Consider the following 20,590-nt stretch of genomic DNA (forward strand, 5'->3'; position numbering starts at 1 on the left):
AAACCCGTATATCTATCGTCTTTACCCCATTCCATTCTTTTATCTCCAGATAGCGTTGACGGCCTAGTGTGAACATCTTGAATGTATATCTATCAAATAATCTACATACTAGGAACGAACCCTTTATAATAGTTCCTAAAAAGTACTGCATATTCATTGGTCCATAAAAGAATTACGCTCATTGGTCAGAGAAAAAAAAGGAAAAAAAACCTGTATGTTCATTGGTTCGAAAAGAATCACGGTCATTGGTCAGAGAGATAAAAATCATTAATATCACGTGTCACTGAATTCCTTTTTACAACGATCATATTCTGCAGTAAACATCTATGCTCGGTCTGGCCATCGCTCGCACAAAATTTGGTAAATAGATTCAAAATTAACCATCGCCCTTGGTTTGTTTTTCCGTCTCCGAAAATACGGATAATCATTCTCCGATATTGATCGGGAGTTTCAATGGTGTTGAGCATCGTGTTCCACATTTTTCTAAGGTATTGTTTTATCATTCTGTTGGTGTTTGTCATATAGATATATATATAGTTTCAATCTATCTTCTCTTGGCGATATGTGAAGATGGTATTGTTTTTCGGTCGGAATCCCCGATTGATAGATGACTTTGCCTGTCCTGTCTGTAGTACGGAGCGAAACATATCTAGCGGATTAACGATTGTATTCTTATTGACTCCTTTGCAAATCAATTTCACTCTGTTTTCCTCTCGACTTTCTACAATATAGCTTTTAGAACAGAAACCAATCATTTCGTCTCCCTCAAACTCTAGCTTGAAAAGTCCAGGTGTTCTTTTGTCATATTTTGTGTGCATGTCACAAACGATTCTCGGAAACCAGTGAACAGTGTTGTCGGCTTCCACGTCTTGACGACCACAGAACCCAGTTAGGCCATGTTGATACTCTTCTTTCATACACTGTTTTATAACGTCACTTAAACAGGAACCGGAAATGGCCGTATAGATCGAATCTGTGTCAGTTTCCATCAGATCGAATTGACTTCGATCGATGTACACATCCATAAAGTCATAATAAAATTCCAGCATTCTTAGTTTGGCATATTGCAAAATCATATATTATCCAAGTTGAATGGGCAGATCTAACCGTATTTTATCTTTTGACATCTCCACTTCCTAGTAGGCTGTTTCTTCATGGATGCATTCTAACTTCCGGAACTGTGCTTAATAAGCTTTATTGACCAATTAACAAGTTGGCGATTCACGCTGCACATACTTGATGTCACGATGACGTGTTTTATCCATAATCAGTGAGCCATAACAGGAGTTTTCTATTAGTTTTCTCTTTTCTCCGATAATGACCATATCTGGATTTGAATCTCCTTGTCTGCGTGCTTCACTAACTTCCTGTACAAAATTCTTAAAGCAGGATTGAGCTTGAAATTCCACGACCTCGTGTACTTTTGTTACTTTCATTCCATGTAAAATGTACCACTTTAAAAGAGGCGTTGCAATCAATATCTCTGTCGCTTTCATTCCACCTACCAGCAGTCTGCGTGGTTTCTTTGATAAATAATGTTTTTCTACGTGTTCTTGCATGCGTTGTTCAAACGAGTCGAAGGGGATTTCCATGTTACAAAACAAAGGGGACATTTCTGCGAAATAGTCGTGTGGTGTCATATCACTCTGTCCTTTAAATTCATCGGCCCATTATTCTGGAACATATATATCCACCTGACACATTCCAAATAAATCTCCACTTCGGACGGCATTTAATATTTGGGTTTCGTTAACTCTGCCCGGATGTTTTCTATAGAAGTTAGGACGTCCTTTGGTGATGATAGCATGAACTTGTGGGTTTTTGTGGACCTTTTGGAAGTCACATTCCCACATTTCAACAACGTTATATCCTTGGGATTTAAAATAATTTGTTGTATCAAAAGTCTTCTTTAATTTGTGCTCTCGATTTTCGATCCATCGTTGATCTTTTATGTTGACTGTGACGTCACACTGGTGCCCGTGAAAATAACATCCGTGGAACTGATAGATTGTGTTCGTACTTGTGTCCAAACCGTCCACCAAGTATTTGCCAACCCGCTTCTCGGATCCATGATTCAATTTGTGGTGTATGCTTGCTTGACCAGAGGTAATCAGATAATTCATCCAGTGATAAGCCATCATATAGTGATCCCTACATTCAGGACTAAAGTTTTTCTCGCTCCTCCGTCTCATAAAAGGACCAACAGGCATTGGTTTTCCGATGGCTTCTAAATACAAGGCATTTGCATCCAATCCAATTACTTTTTGACAGATCTGATCTCCCCCTCGAATACGTGTTTCACCAGCCTTGTGATATCGAGTAAAAATGATGCTCGGCCCGACAATGATATTGTCTTTAAAAACTTTATACAGATCTTTGTTTTGCTAATGAAATAAGGAAAAATTGGCTCCCGCTTCCTTGGCTGTTTGAAAGAGCATACGTCTGGCGATTACAGGGACGGATATAGCAATCTGGAAAATGTCAATGTTTTTCTTGAAATAGAATTTTTGAAGACGTTCTACAGCCGTTACGAAGGGTCCGACGTCACGATTGTTGTACCATACTAAAAAATCTTCGAATGTTGACATATTATTATCTCGCCAACCGTTGACACAAAATTGGTGTCTTCCGGTGAAATGTTCGTTTGTTTCAGAGAACTGTAAAAAGCTTCATGTGGTGGTAATTAGGGATGATTGAATTTTTCGGCGTCATCAAACCATTTGTACGGGAAAAATCCTTTTTAGCTCCTCCACCTGGTATGCTTTTAAGAACTTAGTATATGATGTTCCTGGTGCTAGAAATTGCATCACGTCGAGAAATTTGTAATATTTAGAGAATATACAGGCATACGTGTTGTTCTTTTTAACGACATACGGTCGATCTTCTTCTACGTGCATATCTAGAAACATGGCGAGTTTTTGTTTGATGAGATTGATGTCGTATTTCCCTGAACTAAATCCTAATACTGGAATCTGTGTCATATATCCTTCTAACTGTGCATATAAAGATTTCAATTGATTTTCCATGATTTTTTGTCCATTGAAAATGCTTTGGTCGCCCTCTGGTGGTTGGTGGTCTTCATCGTCTTCATCAACGCATGCATCTTCGTCCTGATTAAAATCCCCTTCTTCACTCCAGCGCTGTATGGTTTTATTCAGTTCCTGTTTGACCCAACCCCATTTTATTTCAGACAGTTTAATTACAGTTTCATATATCTCAAACATGGCATTTAACATGGAGTTTAATAATGTATCGAGGTTGTAGTCAACGAAACACATCGGATCGGTATGTCCTGGTACGTTACTGCACAGAGAGACAGAGATTGGTACATGTTTAGTCGTATATTGTCGTTTACCGGAAGTCGACTCGTGTAGTTTTTGCAGTATAGCCTCGAAATCAAAAACGATGAACCACGGAAATGTTTGATCTTTCGCGGGAACTTGAATGTCACATTCTTCCAATTTTTCGAAAATGGTTAGTTGGGCTTTAAAAAATCCACTAGGGTATATATACTTCGTTTGATTGGTACACGTGCGCTGATGTCGGTGAAGATCCCAGTGACGATTAAAGTGACGTTCGCATGTTTGGCATTGGTATATTTTAGCGTAATTCTCAAACTCTTTAATGTAAGAGAGATGATGTTCGTACATATTTAAATACATTGTCTCTTTAAAACGACAGACAGACTTGTACACGGTAAAAGCCGTGTCGTCTTCCTTTAATTCATAGACGTTTATATTCAATTGAAAACAGGATTCAAATTCTGGAATTTCATGTAACTGTTATCCGGGAAACAGCTTTGCTTCGTATGTATTTTCATTTCGTCGTTCCTGATAGCCATTCCATTGTTGAAAATAATGCTGCAGACTGCGTTTAAAGTTAGTGATGGATTGTCCTCTGTGTAACGCCAAGCACCGGAAAGGGCAGAGTTTGTCCGTAAATGGCTTGGAATTTGTATTGTCTTTCACTAGAGCATGTATGCTATTCTTGTCTTTAATGTAGTCTGGTAGAGCCTTTTCCTAGCGTATAATTGGTAGTGTCAATTACAAACAGCGCATTGGTCACTAGAAAAAGTTTCCGTTTGGTGTCGGGTCTCTATTTCATCAGGTATTCCCGTAGATTTAAGTTCGTAAGTTTCCGCCGTAGTTTCTCGAGATCACCTCTCTTTGAAATAAACAAGGGTTCTTCAAAGACGGAATTGTTTTCATAAGGTTTGAAAAACCTGTATCGCTTTTCTTCTGTGTGAATTAAAATGACGCCAAAGGTCATGGTAAGCTTAAAGACGTGTTGTTGACGCTGATATATATACTGTCGGCAGCTAGCATGAGTTGGTGCATGTCGACGTCATTCGTTAGTGGAATGTTATATGCGGAATGAATGGGACCTTCTCGATGATTTTCAAAGATTAAAGGAGCGTTGGCCTCGTACACTTCTTTCAAAGATAAGTCGTTTTCGCCTCCTTCGATCTCCCAAGGATATGGGCCCTGTCCATAAGGGGACGCTTGCAATTGTGTCCCCTGTCCGGTTCTTATATGGTTTGAATGAAAGATAAGTTATAGAATTATTTATAGTGTATATGAAACTGGTTTAAACCAGTTTAGACCGCTTGAAACTGGTTCCTCTATTATGTATATTTTTAACCTCCTATATTTCTTTAGTCTTTAAATTTTGCATCCTATATTTATCCATTATTCATATTCAAGCATCCCATATTTCTGTTTACTTTAAAATATTTTAGCATTCATATATATCTTTTCTTGATGTTTTGTTTTAGCATCTGTATTTAGCTAATCTATATATCTACATCCCCCCCTTTCCCCTAGTTTTAATTTCTTGGTAATTTCGGTCTTATTTCTCTGTATTTTACTAATTATTCTATATTCTTTGGTTTTTTTTATTTCTTTACCATTATTGTCTATTCTGTAAACACCTTCAACGCACACTATATAAATCAAGTTTAATCAAGTACCTTGCATTTTGAAGATTAAATTTTAAAATAAATTACGATCGTGGACTTTTCAAATATATATGATAAATAAGATACACGTCTTATTTCATTAATAACTACATGAATATAAAGATAAACCCGAACATATGATTAATACAAAGTATGTAATGCCGGAGAAACCTTTCTAACGCACTAATCTTTCATATCGACGCGTTTGGATCAAGGATGATCAAGGATAACTCTCTTGTGAATATTAAAATATCATTTATCGGTAGACAGGTATAATTTAAATAGATAAACACGTGTGATTTAAATTAAGACTTGAAGATATTTATGACCAATTACCTATGTTCCTTAAATATTTGTAAGTACTAATTCTTTTAAAGATGTAAAAAAAATAACTTATTTGTGAAAGTAATATTTTTGTCATTATTTTTTAAACAACCTTTTTATCTCTGTACTCCTCTCAAACATAAGAAATTCCTTATTTTATGTAATAAAATGATATAAAAAGTATTGTTGCTTTGAAAGTAGAACATTCAAAAGTGGTTTTTTTTCTAGAAGTGAGTTTCTTAAATTTCCTCCATCCCCTGTCATTTATTCGCGTTAATTCTTTTTAAACAAAATCTTTGTAAATTAAAAACAGTTTAAATAGAATATGTCTGCATACATATCCTTTGTAAATATTCTAATTTTTAATTACCAGACGTGCTCCATTCTTTTAGATAATCATTTGGGATAAAAAAAAAAATTATCTTGACCATATGATATTAATAAAGTGGACTGTTTCAAAGAAGTAGAAACGCAACTATACGTACTGAATGTTTCACGGATGTCATGTTTATAAGATAAGAAATAGAAAAACTTCAAAAACGATAAATATTTCATGTCACAGACGATATTTCTATAGTTGTTGCTTATGTCCGTTAATTAGGAGCAGGTAAAATAGTGTACACCTGTAAACATGTTATTGAAAGAAAGTATATGAAGATATTTATTTTAATCTCCAGATTTGCTTTATCTCTTAATCAAAGCAAATTATGCGCATATCTGAATGGACGTTGTATAGCAGCACGAAGTTTTTGCACAGATCACAGATCCAAATACGGAGAGTTTATAAGTCTTTATTTGCACTTGTTTCCTCACATTTAAATCTTATAGGTCACTATACCTTGTTTAGATATTTTTTTCAGGCATTTTTGTATATATTGCACGGTGTCTTGAACTAATTTAATTTGCTGGCCTTACCGGACGGCCATCAAAATTTTCAGCGCCATTTTTGAATTCTCAATTTTGACAAATAAATTTTATTTTTTCATACAGTAAGTCAAAGTATTTCCGTGACTTATAAATAAATAGATTAAATAAATTCATACTTTTGTACAATCATCTTGATTATTTAAATAAACTTTTCCATTCCATATTTGACAACTTTGACCCCTCCTCCTTTTATTTTCTAAATAAATTGTTCATACTTTTGGATAATCATTTCGATTATTTAAATAAATTTTTGCTTTCCATTTTCTACCTTAAATTTCGCCAATTAAGTCTTTTGTTTTAGACCCCTCCCCCTTTTATCTTTAAATTTTTTGTACTGCATAGATAAATACTTAAAATAGTTAAAATTAATTTTTTTCTTAAACACACTGTACCTGTGTTTCAACTAATATCCTGTTTTGAGCTGATAGAAAACCTAGTATTCTGTTCCTCAAAAGATTGATACATGTCTGAGAATAAAATTATAAAGTCAAGCAGATACTTCAGAGTAAATAAGAGAGATATTCAGGATAAAACAGCCCAAAGCCAACCCATTATTATATCGGATAGTAAAGGAAACTACATAAAAAGAGCTATAACAACTGAAGGTTTCCTAAACATCAAATTCATCACAAAAAAAGGACAAAAAGTACAGCAAGCTATTGATTGGGCTGAAAAAGAATTACCATCAATCTGCCATCAACACAAAAACATCACTTTTTATATTTGGCTAGGAACTTGTAATTTAACCGAACTTAACAGTACTACCAGATACATCTCTCTTGTGAACCAAAACGATTCAAACGTCAGATATCTAAGAAGAAAATTCATCGAACTTAAGGAACTCATCACCAAAATAAAACCAAATTCAAAATCATTCACAACAAATAATCAACCTAAAATCAACCACATAAATAGAATACAAGTATCCAAAGGGACAGAATGTATACAAAATACAGACACAGAATTATTAAGTAACTGGAATAGAGCCATTGAATGGTCAGAAGATGAAACAACACCCAGTCAGGACACAAGTACAGTCAACATGTCTACTATACGTAACTACTGTGCCATATGCAATCAGACAGCACAACCAGAAACATCCATAGATTGTATTGCATGCAGTCAACTGTTTCACTATGCATGTGAAAACATTGATCCTGCAAGAATAAGCCAAACTGAAGAAGAACAATATTCATGTAGGAGTTGCTCTACCATGGACATGGACGTGGTAAATATATCAACAAGAAGCAATAACTCAATTATAGATACAGAAGAAACAATACCAAAGTTACTTCTAGATGAACAAAGCGTGACAGAGGATTATAGCGAAATAGGCCATATAGTTAAAAATATGCCAGAATATACATCAGTCCAACTAGAACGCAGATCACGAAGGAAGAAACAAGAAATTCTAACACAGAAGTACCAGACATGGTAGAAATGAACAAAACGGCTTCATACAAACAGCAAAGCCAAATGGTTCAGCACAGCAGGAATGAACAAATAGAAAATGTAGATGAGCCAAAAAACATCAAGGCAAAACCGAAAAGGCAATATAAGTGCAAAAATGTAAATGAAACTACCCAACAGCTTGAAGATCAATTAGCACAATGCAGAGCAAGACTAGTCATAATGGAAGATACCAATAGAGACTATAGAAACACAATCAATCTACTTAGGATGCAATCAGAAGAAAGCACTATTGACAAAAGTAACTTAAATACCTACCAGCTAAAGTGTGACTGTAGCAACAACTTGCAGGAACAGACTATAAACAAAGTCGATATGATGCTGAACAACTTCAGGTTAGAAATGGAAAATAAAGACCTAAGAATAAAACATCAAATGGAGATGAACGAATTAAGAAACAAACTGCAAATAATGGAATTACAGAAAGAATTAGGAATGTGGCAAAGACCAGGAAGTCATGAATATTATCCTTATAATCAGAATATTGACAATACTAGGAACTCAAACCAACATCAAATGAGTGATCAGCACTCTGGTGCACAGCTTATAAATCAGCAATCCAGGATTCCTAACCAAGCTAATCCACTATTCATGACACCTATGGCACCTCCACACTATAGCCAAATACCAACAGAGCAGAGCAGAATAAATCCTGGCCATATTCAAGCGCCAATGTACTACAATAACAGAATACAGGCTATACCTGTAAATAGCCAAAGTAGCCACCATTATCCTGGCTATAGAAGTATACATGTACCAACTGGCAGTATCAACACTAACATGATACAAAATGCACATTTATACAGACAGCAATATAGGATGACTCCACAACCTATACCACAAAATATAGATCAACACCAAGGATATAGTCAGCAACAGACAAACAGAAAAGAACAAAGTCAAAGAAACATCAATAAAACAAAGTCATGCAGAAGAACTTGAAAGACAAAAACAATTGCAACAACTAACAAATCAGGATGATAATACTAACCAAATAGACAAAGAACCAACAAAAGAAGCTAGAATGACCATCAATCTGACAAATTCAGCTGCCGCCAAAAATAATGAAGCCAAAGCACATACAGAAGTAAGCCATCAAGTAGATGTCATGCCCAGAACTGGTCTTATAACAACGGCTTCTAGTGGGGACGCCCCGCTGGAAGCGGACTGCCATCAGAAGTTCCCCTCTCAAAGGGGGGCCAATGTTGGTGGTCCTAAGCATCTAAAGGGACTAGTTCAGGCTGACAATCTAGAAGCAAAAGAAGATGGGAATAGAAAGAAACCAAACCATTTTTTAGGCAGTGGCCGATCAAACAAGATAAAAGGGAGGATATCATTATAGGTACACTCAATGTACAAAATGTGAAATCAAATGCCCTCTATATCAAAAACTTGTTAAGGGATGTACATGTGCTATGCATTCAAGAACACTGGCTTTTCAATGTGGAAAAGAAAATCAAAGCTGAAATTACTGAAAATAGCGGATACATAGCTAAAAGTGTTGATGATAATGATGATCCTGATTTCAACATATCAATGAAAAGGGGATCTGGTGGAGTAGCCATAATCTGGAAAAAAGAAATTAATGAAAATATAAATGAACTGATAGACGGTGGAAATAGAATACAAGCCATACATATTCAACAAGGAGACAAACCAATATGTCTTATAAATGTATATATGCCATCAGATAGCAAAAATGCAGACATCGAATACAAAGACACATTGATGAAATGATAGAGAAATATAAAGACACACACGAAATTATAGTATGTGGAGACATGAACGGGTCCCTGGATAGAAGCTCGACACCTCATGATAAAATCCTAAAGACTTTCTGCAAGGAAAAATGTATAGGAAATACTGAGAAATGCCCAGTAAAAGAGACATTTAATCACCAGAATGGTATGTCGAAAGGACAAATTTATTACTTCCTCTTCAAAAGTAACTCAGAAATCATTAACAAAATCAGACAAATTGATGTCCTTGATACTGACCCAGAGAATACCTCGGACCATGTACCTGTTATCTTGACACTGAACAGCCAACTGAAAAAGTCAGGGAAAAAGCAACAACTATCATAGCAAAACCTAAATAGACTGACTGCGACCATCAAATTTATAAGGAAGTCATCAATAAAGAACTACCAAAACTCATGCAAAAATCAAAAGGAATTATTGAGAAAGATATAAAAAATCTAGAAAAACTGCTACATAAAGCCGGAGAAGCAGCAATTCCAAAGTATAGAAGAAAAATCAAAATCAAATCAAAGGGAAAGGCGATATGGAATAAACAAATAGATAAGGCATCAAAGCAATCAAAAAATGCATTTAAAGTTTGGAGGCAACATGGAGCACCTCAAGAAAGAAGTAATGAGCTCAAAATCAAAATGACAGCTGCAAAGAGAATACTTCGAAAAGCACAAAGACAAGCTTATGCCTCGCAGAGAGAATCAACAGCGGGAAAAATTATGAAAGCTTCAAACTCAGATACAAAACTTTTTTACAAGCTTATCAACATGCAAAGAAAAACACCACTTATTAATACCAAGATACTGAAACTAAACGAAAAGACTGCAGAAGATGGACCAAGCATAATGAACATCTGGCAAGAACATTTCCAACAACTAGCTACTCCAACAATAGAGGAAAATTTTGACACTGAAAAACTAGAGCTAGTAGAGATACAAAACAATATAATAGAATCCATAGAAAGGGAAAAAGGTCAAGGCATAGATCTTGTTAACGTAAAGGAAGTAAATAAAGCTATAGAAAAACTTAAAGCAGGAAAAGCACCCGATGAAGATGGAATTTCGGCAGAACACTACAAACATGGGATGGAAGAGTTAACTCCCTTTATAGTACATTTGCTAAATTTAATCTTAACCTATTTGGATGTACCCATCTTCCTAAAGACAGGGATTCTAACACCAATCTTAAAGAAAGAAAAAGACAAAACATTACCATCTAGCTATAGAGGAATGACTGTAACTAAAACCTTTGCAAAAATATTACAAAGTATATTGAAGGATAGAGTTGACTCTGTATTTAACAACATACAAAACTCCCTGCAAAGAGGCTTTACAGAAGGAGTATCATCACTATGTGCAGCATTCCTCACATCAGAAGCAATCGAAGAAAGTAAGAAATTAAAGATACTGCTGATCTTAGTAACTCTTGACGCAGAAAATGCATTTGACAAGCTAAACCATGAAATACTATTCAACAAACTGTACCATAATGGAATAAAAGGAAAACTCTGGATATTACTGAGAAACTTGTATAAAGGAATGAGCATCAAGGTTAAATGGGAAGGGCAATGTACAGAAGATGTCATGGTTCTACAAGGAATTCAACAAGGTGCAAAACTATCTACAACGCTATATAAATGCTACAACAACGTCATACTTGATAGCATATTAAAAAGTGGACTTGGAGCATGTATTGCTGTCCTGGCAAATAGTACTGCAGATGCACAAGGAATATTAGACATCGTACAACACCATACGAGCAGAGATCTAGTCAAAATCAATCCAACTAAATCTGAAGCGGTTCTATACAATGCAAAAGGCTCAAACATATCAACGTTGAAATTTGAAGACAATGACATCAATATAACCAATGAAACCAAACATCTAGGTATCAAAAGAAACGAACAAAACCGTTCAAATATCTCAGAAAGAATAAGAACCGGAAGGGCAACAATATACAGCCTTCTTGGAGCTGGGTTACATGTCAGAAGGGGATTCTCACCCATGGTTGCATACAAGCTATGGAGAACATATGCAGTACCAAGAAGCATATACGGACTTGAGGTGATGAACTTACTTGCAAAAGAAAAGGATATGCTAGAACTGGCAGAGAGAAAAATCCTCCGACAAATTCAAGGACTTCCAAATAATACAGCAAATATGGCTGTATATACCCTGGTAGGAGCAGAACCTATTGCCATCACATTAGACAAAAATGTACTTACCTTCTTCATGAATATTGTTCGAAATCCAGGAACCATAGAATGTGAAATTCTGCGCCGACAAATAGTATTCTCAGACCAAAGAGGAAAAGACTTTATCAACAGAGTAGAAAAAACTCTATCAAAATACAATTTGAAATCCAGTAGCTACTACATAGAAAATCCACTGAATAAAATGGAATGGAAAAGACTAGTAGGAATAAAGATCAAGGAATACTGGAAAAATGAATGTCATAATGAAAAAATGGAAAAAACATCACTTAAATACATAGAGATACAGAACAATCCATTAAATGAAGCTCACAATATATGGAAAAGTGTAAAAAACAATAGTAAAGATGTAAAGGCAGGAGAAATAAAAGCAAGAATAAGTACTCAAACGTACATATTCCAAGCCAAAAGAGCTAAGTTCGATCCAAAAGTTAACCCTATGTGTACAATTTGCGAACAGGAAAATGAAGATCTAGAACATTTTATTCTACACTGCAAAGAACTAGAGCAAATAAGATCTAAATACTGCTCAAAAATCGAACAGACAATGGATGAAATTGATACGTCAACATACAAGAAGATCAAACAACAAGGGAATTTACTGCAGCTCATAATAGACTGTACTAGCAAGGACATAAACTGTTACCCAACTGTGTATGAAAACATTGAAACTCTGGCTAGAAATATGTGTTATGAGATGCACTTGCTGCGCACAAAAAGGATAAAAAAAACCTGATCACAAGTACAGTATAAGTAAACTTCTTAAAATTGTTACTTACAAATAGTATACCATCCAACTATTTTACGGCTTATAAATTTTTTTAAAATAAATCTTCCCTTTAAAATTGTAAGATATCAGTTATAATTTAAAAAGAGTAATGACAAGATCTCCATATAGAAATGAAACTGTAAAGAAAATTTTTGTATATATTATACCTTAAATTTTGTCCAAACCCCAACCACTTTACATAAGTCTTACAGGAAATTTTCATTATTATTCCTGATATATATGTATAGCACTCTCAGCTATGATATAAGTAATTTTAAACTTTTGACCATTTTAATTCTTGTAAATACATGTATATGCAGTTGTTTTTTTAACATTTTCCTACACCTTAGCACATATAAATTATTATATATTTTTTTAAAAACTCTATGATGACAATCCTATGAATTAATTATGATATCTATTATTTAGTGATCATTATAACCAAATTCAGTCATCTGTATATAATATAATTAATTGTTTCCCTATGTTTTATGGTTGAAGACAAAACTTTACGACAAAAGAGATGATTTCAGCTTTCCAATTGTGAACTTTCCATTTCTAAGTAGCAACATTCCAGCAGCACCTGCATACGGGGTATATATCTCCCAATTCATACGATATTCCCGTGCTTGCATTTCCTATCATGATTTTCTTGATAGAGGGTTACAGCTCACAAGGAAGTTATTAAACCAAGAGTTCCAAATGGTGAAGTTGAAATCATCCCTTCGTAAATTTTACGGACGCCATCACGAGTTGGTTGACCGTTATGGAATAACCGTTTCACAAATGATATGTTCCTTACGTCGTAACTACAATCCCCTTCCCTTTCATGAATTTGACCTACCGAATTAGACTATTTTCCGGATTTGTAATCACATAAGCAACACGACGGGTGCCGCATGTGGAGCAGGATCTGCTTACCCTTCCGGAGCACCTGAGATCACCCCTAGTTTTTGGTGGGGTTCGTGTTGTTTATTCTTTAGTTTTCAATGTTGTGTCATGTGTACTATTGTTTTTCTGTTTGTCTTTTTCATTTTTAACCATGGCATTGTCAGTTTGTTTTAGAATTTACGAGTTTGACTGTCCCTTTGGTGTCTTTCGTCCCTCTTTTATTACCACTGGGTCGATGTCTCTGCTGGTGGACATTTTGTCCCCGAGGACATCATCCGCCCAGTAACAAAACTACAATTGCATGAACTTACGAAGAACTAACAGGAAACTGGCTCGGACGTCGCCCAGTATAAAAAGGTCCGAAACAGACGTCACCATGGACACGGTGTCGTCTGATACGGCAGGTGTCCCCTCATCACCAGACATGACAAATAACCCAAACACGACTCATTCAGATCATCGTCCTAGTGACAACAGCAATATTACACATATACAGCCTTGTTCAGTTCTCCTTAAAGACATTTTGGTTTTTGATGACACAGTACAACACTGTCGCATTTCAAAATGTGAGACCAAAGGCTGCAAAACTTGTGCTATTTTAATTACAGATGCTGAATTCACTAGCAATTTGACCAAGAAGTCATATTTTACCAGAAGTTACGATGATCTGAATTGTAAATCGATAAATGTCGTCTACGGATTAGAGTGCAACCTTTGCGGCTTGGTATACGTCGGTGAAACGAAAGGAAGGCTAAACAATCGTATGTGCGGTCATAGATCAGACATTAACCTCAATGCTAACGACATTCTATACCAGCATTTCAATCAGCCCGATCATTCCATCGTTTCTATGACAGTTCGAATTATTGAAAAAATATACCATAGCTCGAACAGTCCTAATCTTTCAACGACTCTCCGTAGACAAAAAGAAGACTACTGGATTAGACAATTGGTAACTGCAACACCGTATGGCTGCAATGACAAAATTGATGGTATAGGTATTCTATCTAGTCCTTCGTGTAACTCGGTGAATGTGATGAATATTTTCAACTCGACTCCTCGACGTAGACGTAGTCATGGCCATCGTCATTATACATCACCCTCTCTGCATGATGTCTCTATTAATGACTTGCTGCCATGCATACAAAAACCGTTAGGTATTCATCACATTCGCACGAAACTTTATTCATTACCCCTTTCAAAACTTCATTCTCTGTTCAATTTATGTTTGGAATCCACTGTAACAAACCCTCATTCAAACCAATACAAACTACAAGCTATAATTTCGGATATTGCTAGTCACAGACTTTTCAAGCCAGTTCGCATTGGAAAAGATGAAAAAGAGAAAAGATCTTTTCTAAATCTTTCCTTTGCCAACAAAGGTCTCGATGGGTTCAACCTAGGCAATATCCTTCATCATAAATTAGTTCAATCGAAAATACCTCCTTATTTCAAAGACCAGTCTGTACCAATAATTTCTTATACCTATACCAAACCTATTGCAACTAAAATTTTCAATTACAAACGCGTTTTGCAGGATCTCGATATTGACGACTTCAAGTCTAAACCTCCTGATAGCACTTGTGCTAGTTCCCAATTCACATATAATCCTGCTGGCCACGTTATTACCGGTGACCTTAACATTGTTAATAACACTTCTCTACGAAACGTGTTATCGAAAGGTCCGAAATATCGTGAGCCTAAATCCATCAATTGGAAACACAACTTTAAAATTTTGATGGATTCAGTCGAGGATTATGCCAGGCAATGGGCTAAGCGCAAGAAGGAAGACGTAGACACTCTATCCGAATGGATTAAGGCAGTGAGGTCGTTAATACAAATCAGAATTAAGAAACTGAATGGGTCCATCAATGCCCATGCTACGTCAATCTTCAAAGATCCAAATGTTGCTAAACACCTATCTGACCTCCATGATGAATATGTTGTTGTCCCCGCAGATAAATAACATCGTTTTTATCTGTAAAAGTCATTACATTAATTGCTTGATAAACGAATTAGGTATAGACAATTCACTCGGAAACCCAACATATACCCTCACGACACTTACCAAAGAGGAAATCCTGGATAATCATAGGTCTGTTCTTTGTTCCTTTGGTATTTCAACCAAAGATGAAGAACTGGATCTTCCATCACTGTATTGGATACCTAAACTACATAAGTGTCCTTACAAACAACGGTATATTGCTGGGTCTTCCAAGTGCTCCACGAAACCCCTTTCTAAATTATTAACATCCATTTTATCAGCAATCAAAGACGGGCTCCAAAGTTATTGTGAAACTGCCTATTCTAGAGGTGGCGTGAATTAGATGTGGATACTTAAAAATTCCAAAGATCTTTTAGAGTACATACAATCTAACTCTCTTTCATCTTGTAACAGTATTAAAACATTTGACTTTTCTACTCTTTACACAAGTATTCCACATTCCAAACTAAAAGACAAATTAAAAGAGTTGGTATTACTTTGCTTCATAAAAAAGAATGGCCAACGTAGATACAAGTATCTTGTCTTAGGGAGGGATAAATCATACTTTGTAAAGAACCATTCTGATTCAAACAAAAAATTCTCTGAAACCGATATTATCAAGATGCTTGATTTCTTGATTGACAACATATTTGTTACGTTCGGAGGACGTGTTTTTCAACAGACTGTCGGCATCCCAATGGGAACAAACTGTGCCCCTCTACTTGCTGACTTGTTTCTTTATTATTATGAGGCTGACTTCATGCAGGAACTTCTTAGGAAGAAAGATAAGAAGTTAGCAATATCCTTTAACTCTACTTTCCGCTATATAGATGACGTTCTTTCACTAAACAATTCAAAATTTGGTGACTATGTGGATCGCATCTATCCCATCGAATTGGAGATAAAGGATACTACAGATACAGTTAAGTCGGCTTCATAATTTGACTTACATCTAGAAATTGACAATGAGGGTCGGTTGAAGACAAAACTTTACGACAAAAGAGATGATTTCAGCTTTCCAATTGTGAACTTTCCATTTCTAAGTAGCAACATTCCAGCAGCACCTGCATACGAGGTATATATCTCCCAATTCATACGATATTCCCGTGCTTGCATTTCCTATCATGATTTTCTTGATAGAGGGTTACTGCTCACAAGGAAGTTATTAAACCAAGAGTTCCAAATGGTGAAGTTGAAATCATCCCTTCGTAAATTTTACGGACGCCATCACGAGTTGGTTGACCGTTATGGAATAACCGTTTCACAAATGATATCGGATATGTTCCTTACGTCGTAACTACAATCCCCTTCCCTTTCATGAATTTGACCTACCGAATTAGACTATTTACCGGATTTGTAATCACATAAGCAACACGACGGGTGCCGCATGTGGAGCAGGATCTGCTTACCCTTCCGGAGCACCTGAGATCACCCCTAGTTTTTGGTGGGGTTCGTGTTGTTTATTCTTTAGTTTTCTATGTTGTTTCATGTGTACTATTGTTTTTCTGTTTGTCTTTTTCATTTTTAACCATGGCGTTGTCAGTTTGTTTTAGATTTACGAGTTTGACTGTCCCTTTGGTGTCTTTCGTCCCTCTTTTAAGGTGTAAATAGTTGCTCAAACTATACCCTTTGGGTAGTGCTCCACATGGTCAATGGAGTAAAGTTTGTGAAACTGAAAAGAAGTGGTTACGTTACACTGGACCAACATCTTTAAAGCAAAAATATAAAAAAGAATACTGTTCCGAAAGAAAAACTTTTGACCGTCTAAACCGAAAATTTAAAAGAAAATATCAAGCCAATGAACGCCATATACTTGAAAATAAACTGTGTGAAACCAATCAGCGTGATTTCTGGAAATCTATTGGTAAATTGGGTATTGCCAACGAGCGTAAACCTTGTATTCCAATGGCAATTGTTGATGAGAACGGTTCAGTTAATACAAACAGAAACGATGTTATGAATAAGTGGAAGACCGATTTTCATTCATTATTTAAGCGAAAAACCGGTGTCGAAACTGAACTTGATTCTGCGAACTTTAATATTGAAATTGATGTAACTACGCTTAATGCATCTATTTCCAGAACTGAGGTTCTCGATGCAGTCATACGTGCCAAATCACGGAAAGCTACAGGAATTGACGACATCCCGGCTGAAGTATTAAAAAATGACACAGCTATTGACTTATTACACCAAATTATTATGGGCTGTTTCAATCTCGGCAAAGTTCCAATTCAGTGGAAAAGTGGTATTATAAACCCGATTTTTAAACACGGATCCGATGACAATAGAAACCCGCTCAACTACAGGGGAATAACTTTGATTTCGGTGCCTTGTAAAATTTATTGTAACATTTTAAATTATCGTTTAAGTAAATGGCTTGAAGATAACAAAATTTTATGTGACGAACAAAATGGATTTCGACGAGGCAGAAGCTGTGAGGAGCATATACATTCGCTATACTCAATCATAAATGATCGTAAAATATCAAGAAAATCCACGTTTACATGTTTCGTTGACATGAAAAAAGCATTTGATACGGTTGAGCATAGCTTTTTATGGTATAAACTGCAACGTGCAGGAGTAAGGGGGAAGTTTTTATTCGCAATTCAGTCACTGTATGATGATGTTAATTGTACCGTTCGTGTTAATAATGACCTTACTCAGTGGTTCAACGTTGAAGCCGGAGTAAAACAGGGATGTATCCTTTCACCGACATTGTTTTCTCTTTACATAAATGACTTAGCGGACCGCATTAATGCGTTAAACTGTGGAGTGAAGGTTGATGATTTTCATTTGAGTATTTTATTATATGCGGACGATATCGCCTTAATCGCACCCGACGAAAATAGTTTACAACGAATGCTAGATGTCGTATCGGACTGGTGTGCTACATGGAAACTTTCAATTAACATTAACAAAACCAAAATCGTACATTTCCGAAATCAATCAATAGCAAGGTCAGATCGGATTTTCAATTGTTCAGGCAATAATATTGATTACTGTGAATCCTACAAATACTTAGGTGTCTGGATGGACGAGTACTTGACTTTTAAAAAACATGTAACGGAGTTATCAAAAGCGGCTAGTCGTGCCCTTGGAGCTTTAATGACAAAGGCGTCTATGTTAGGTGGAATGACATATAAAGTTTACACTAAACTGTATACATCAATGGTAGAGCCTGTTCTTCTCTATGGTAGTGGTATTTGGGGAACTAAAGCGTTTAGTGCCATATCGACAATTCAGAACCGGGCCTGTAAATTCTTTTTGTCCGTAGGAAAACGAACGTCTAATTTAGCATCACGCGGCGATATGGGCTGGACGTCGTGCTTTACAAAACAGCGAATTAACTTCTGTAGGCTTTTGTGTAGACTTTTACGCTCTGATCAACATAGAAACTGTACTAAAATACTTAAATGGACTTCAAGGTATAGAAAGGGTTGGGCTTTCCAAGTGCACAAAACTGTTGATTTGCTAAATGTGAGAGATCTTGTGTACGATTTATCTGTATCTACAAAAACTGTAATGCGTACAATTAGCGAAAAAATAACTGTATTAGATAACACGGAATGGAACGAGGAAGTCTTTAATGATCGACATAACTCACAGAACGGAAACAAATTACGAACTTATAGGCAATACAAACAAAGTGTGAAAACCGAACAATACGTCCGTTTGAACATTTCCAAAACTGAGCGACGTACAATGGCTCTGTTTCGCTCCGGTTCACTTCCACTTGCGTGTGAGACGGGAAGATACTCCAGGCCGCCTACACCCATTGAAGACCGAATATGTGTGCTTTGCGAAACCAACAGCATAGAAACAGAAAAACATTTTCTAATGGAATGCTCATTATATGACGATCTTCGATACAATTTGTTTAATGAATGCTCAAAACTTATTGAAAACTTTCAAGATTTTAATACAAACAGAAAATTTATTGAAATTATGAATTGTACCAATATCCAGTATTATTTTTGTAAATGTTTACATAAATTTTATTTACGTAGAAAACTATTTTTACAGTAATATTTTTCATTAATCAATTTTTAATGCATTTATATATAAGATTTTTACCCAATTTTATAGTATTTCATATTTCATAGTTAATACATATCTTTTTTTTTTTTTTTTTAAACTAAGAATTATTTATATTTTAAGCTACTTGTTCCATTTAGATAAAACTTTTATGTGATTACTTACAAGTTTAAATAGTATATTTTTGTATATATTTTGGTTTTAAGAATCAAGTGTCTCATAAGTCATTTTTTGGCTGGATATTGATTGTTGTATGTATGTATATGTATATTGTGTGAATGTCTTGTTTCAATCAATATGTGACACTATAATAAACAATTTTATTCTTAATTCTTATTCTTATTCTTAATATACAAGAAACTGAACTGAACTGAACTTAATCTAATTATTTGAGGTGTCATTTAAATCAGGGCCATATGTTTTAATTAAGTGGTTGAAAGAAATCGAAAAGCAATACTACTGAATTTTTAACGATTGTCATGTTAATAAGATAAGCAATCCAAAACATAAAAAAAATAAAAAGATAATTATTTTATGAATTGATATCAAACATTTGAATCAAATTATCCTTACACGTGCATCTATTTATAGTACCGCCTACTAGATTGATTGACAGTTTATCTGATTTATATAAATAGTATATCTTGGGGAAGTCTTGTAGGTTTTATAAGCATGTCTTAGTAGTGAATATTTTAAGAAGTAGATTTTTTTCTTCTTCAGAATTATCACAGACGTATTATTAAGGGGTTGGATTGAAAGGGTTTGTGTTTAGCTAATTAAAATTCGCGTCCGGTTTGGAGGGTATACCGTCCACTTGACTGTAAGGGTGTGACGTAACGTCCACCTTGAAGGGTAGCGTACAAGGTTTAAGCCCAACTGTAGCCTCTGCACCTAAATACGGCGTTCTTGTAAGTCATTTCCTAAGGTATGCATCCCCATGTCAACAACTATGACGTCTCGCGTCCCGATTTCAGGTACAAATATGGAGTTGGTGTCCCGATGTCCTCGCGAAGGCCCAAATATAGTGTTCGTGTCGCGCGCAGGTCCAAATATAGCGCTCGCGTCCGCGTCCAAGGTTTAAGGGTTATATAACGCATACAACACTACTCTTGTATCTCTATTTCATTGTATATTGAACCTTGTGTCTTAGAACGAACACATTAAAGAGAGAAAAGGGGGGCATATTTGATCAATTTATGTTTCATTTTTTTCAAATCAAAACGAAATGAACAGTCCTATTGACTATTGAGTTATTTTACACAAACATAAA

General features: G+C 35.6%; 1 protein-coding gene and 1 pseudogene across 2 annotated transcripts in view; one reads left to right on the plus strand and one right to left on the minus strand.

The window, feature by feature from the left end:
• Nucleotides 1-20,590, plus strand: part of LOC134696054 (IgGFc-binding protein-like) — a 60,906-nt gene that overhangs the window by 23,065 nt on the left and 17,251 nt on the right. The gene's annotated exons all lie outside the window — the stretch shown is intronic.
• LOC134696845 (uncharacterized) lies at nucleotides 1,671-5,787 on the minus strand (annotated as a pseudogene).

The sequence above is a fragment of the Mytilus trossulus genome, chromosome 14 (assembly GCF_036588685.1).
Source record: "Mytilus trossulus isolate FHL-02 chromosome 14, PNRI_Mtr1.1.1.hap1, whole genome shotgun sequence".
Lineage (NCBI taxonomy): Eukaryota > Metazoa > Mollusca > Bivalvia > Mytilida > Mytilidae > Mytilus > Mytilus trossulus.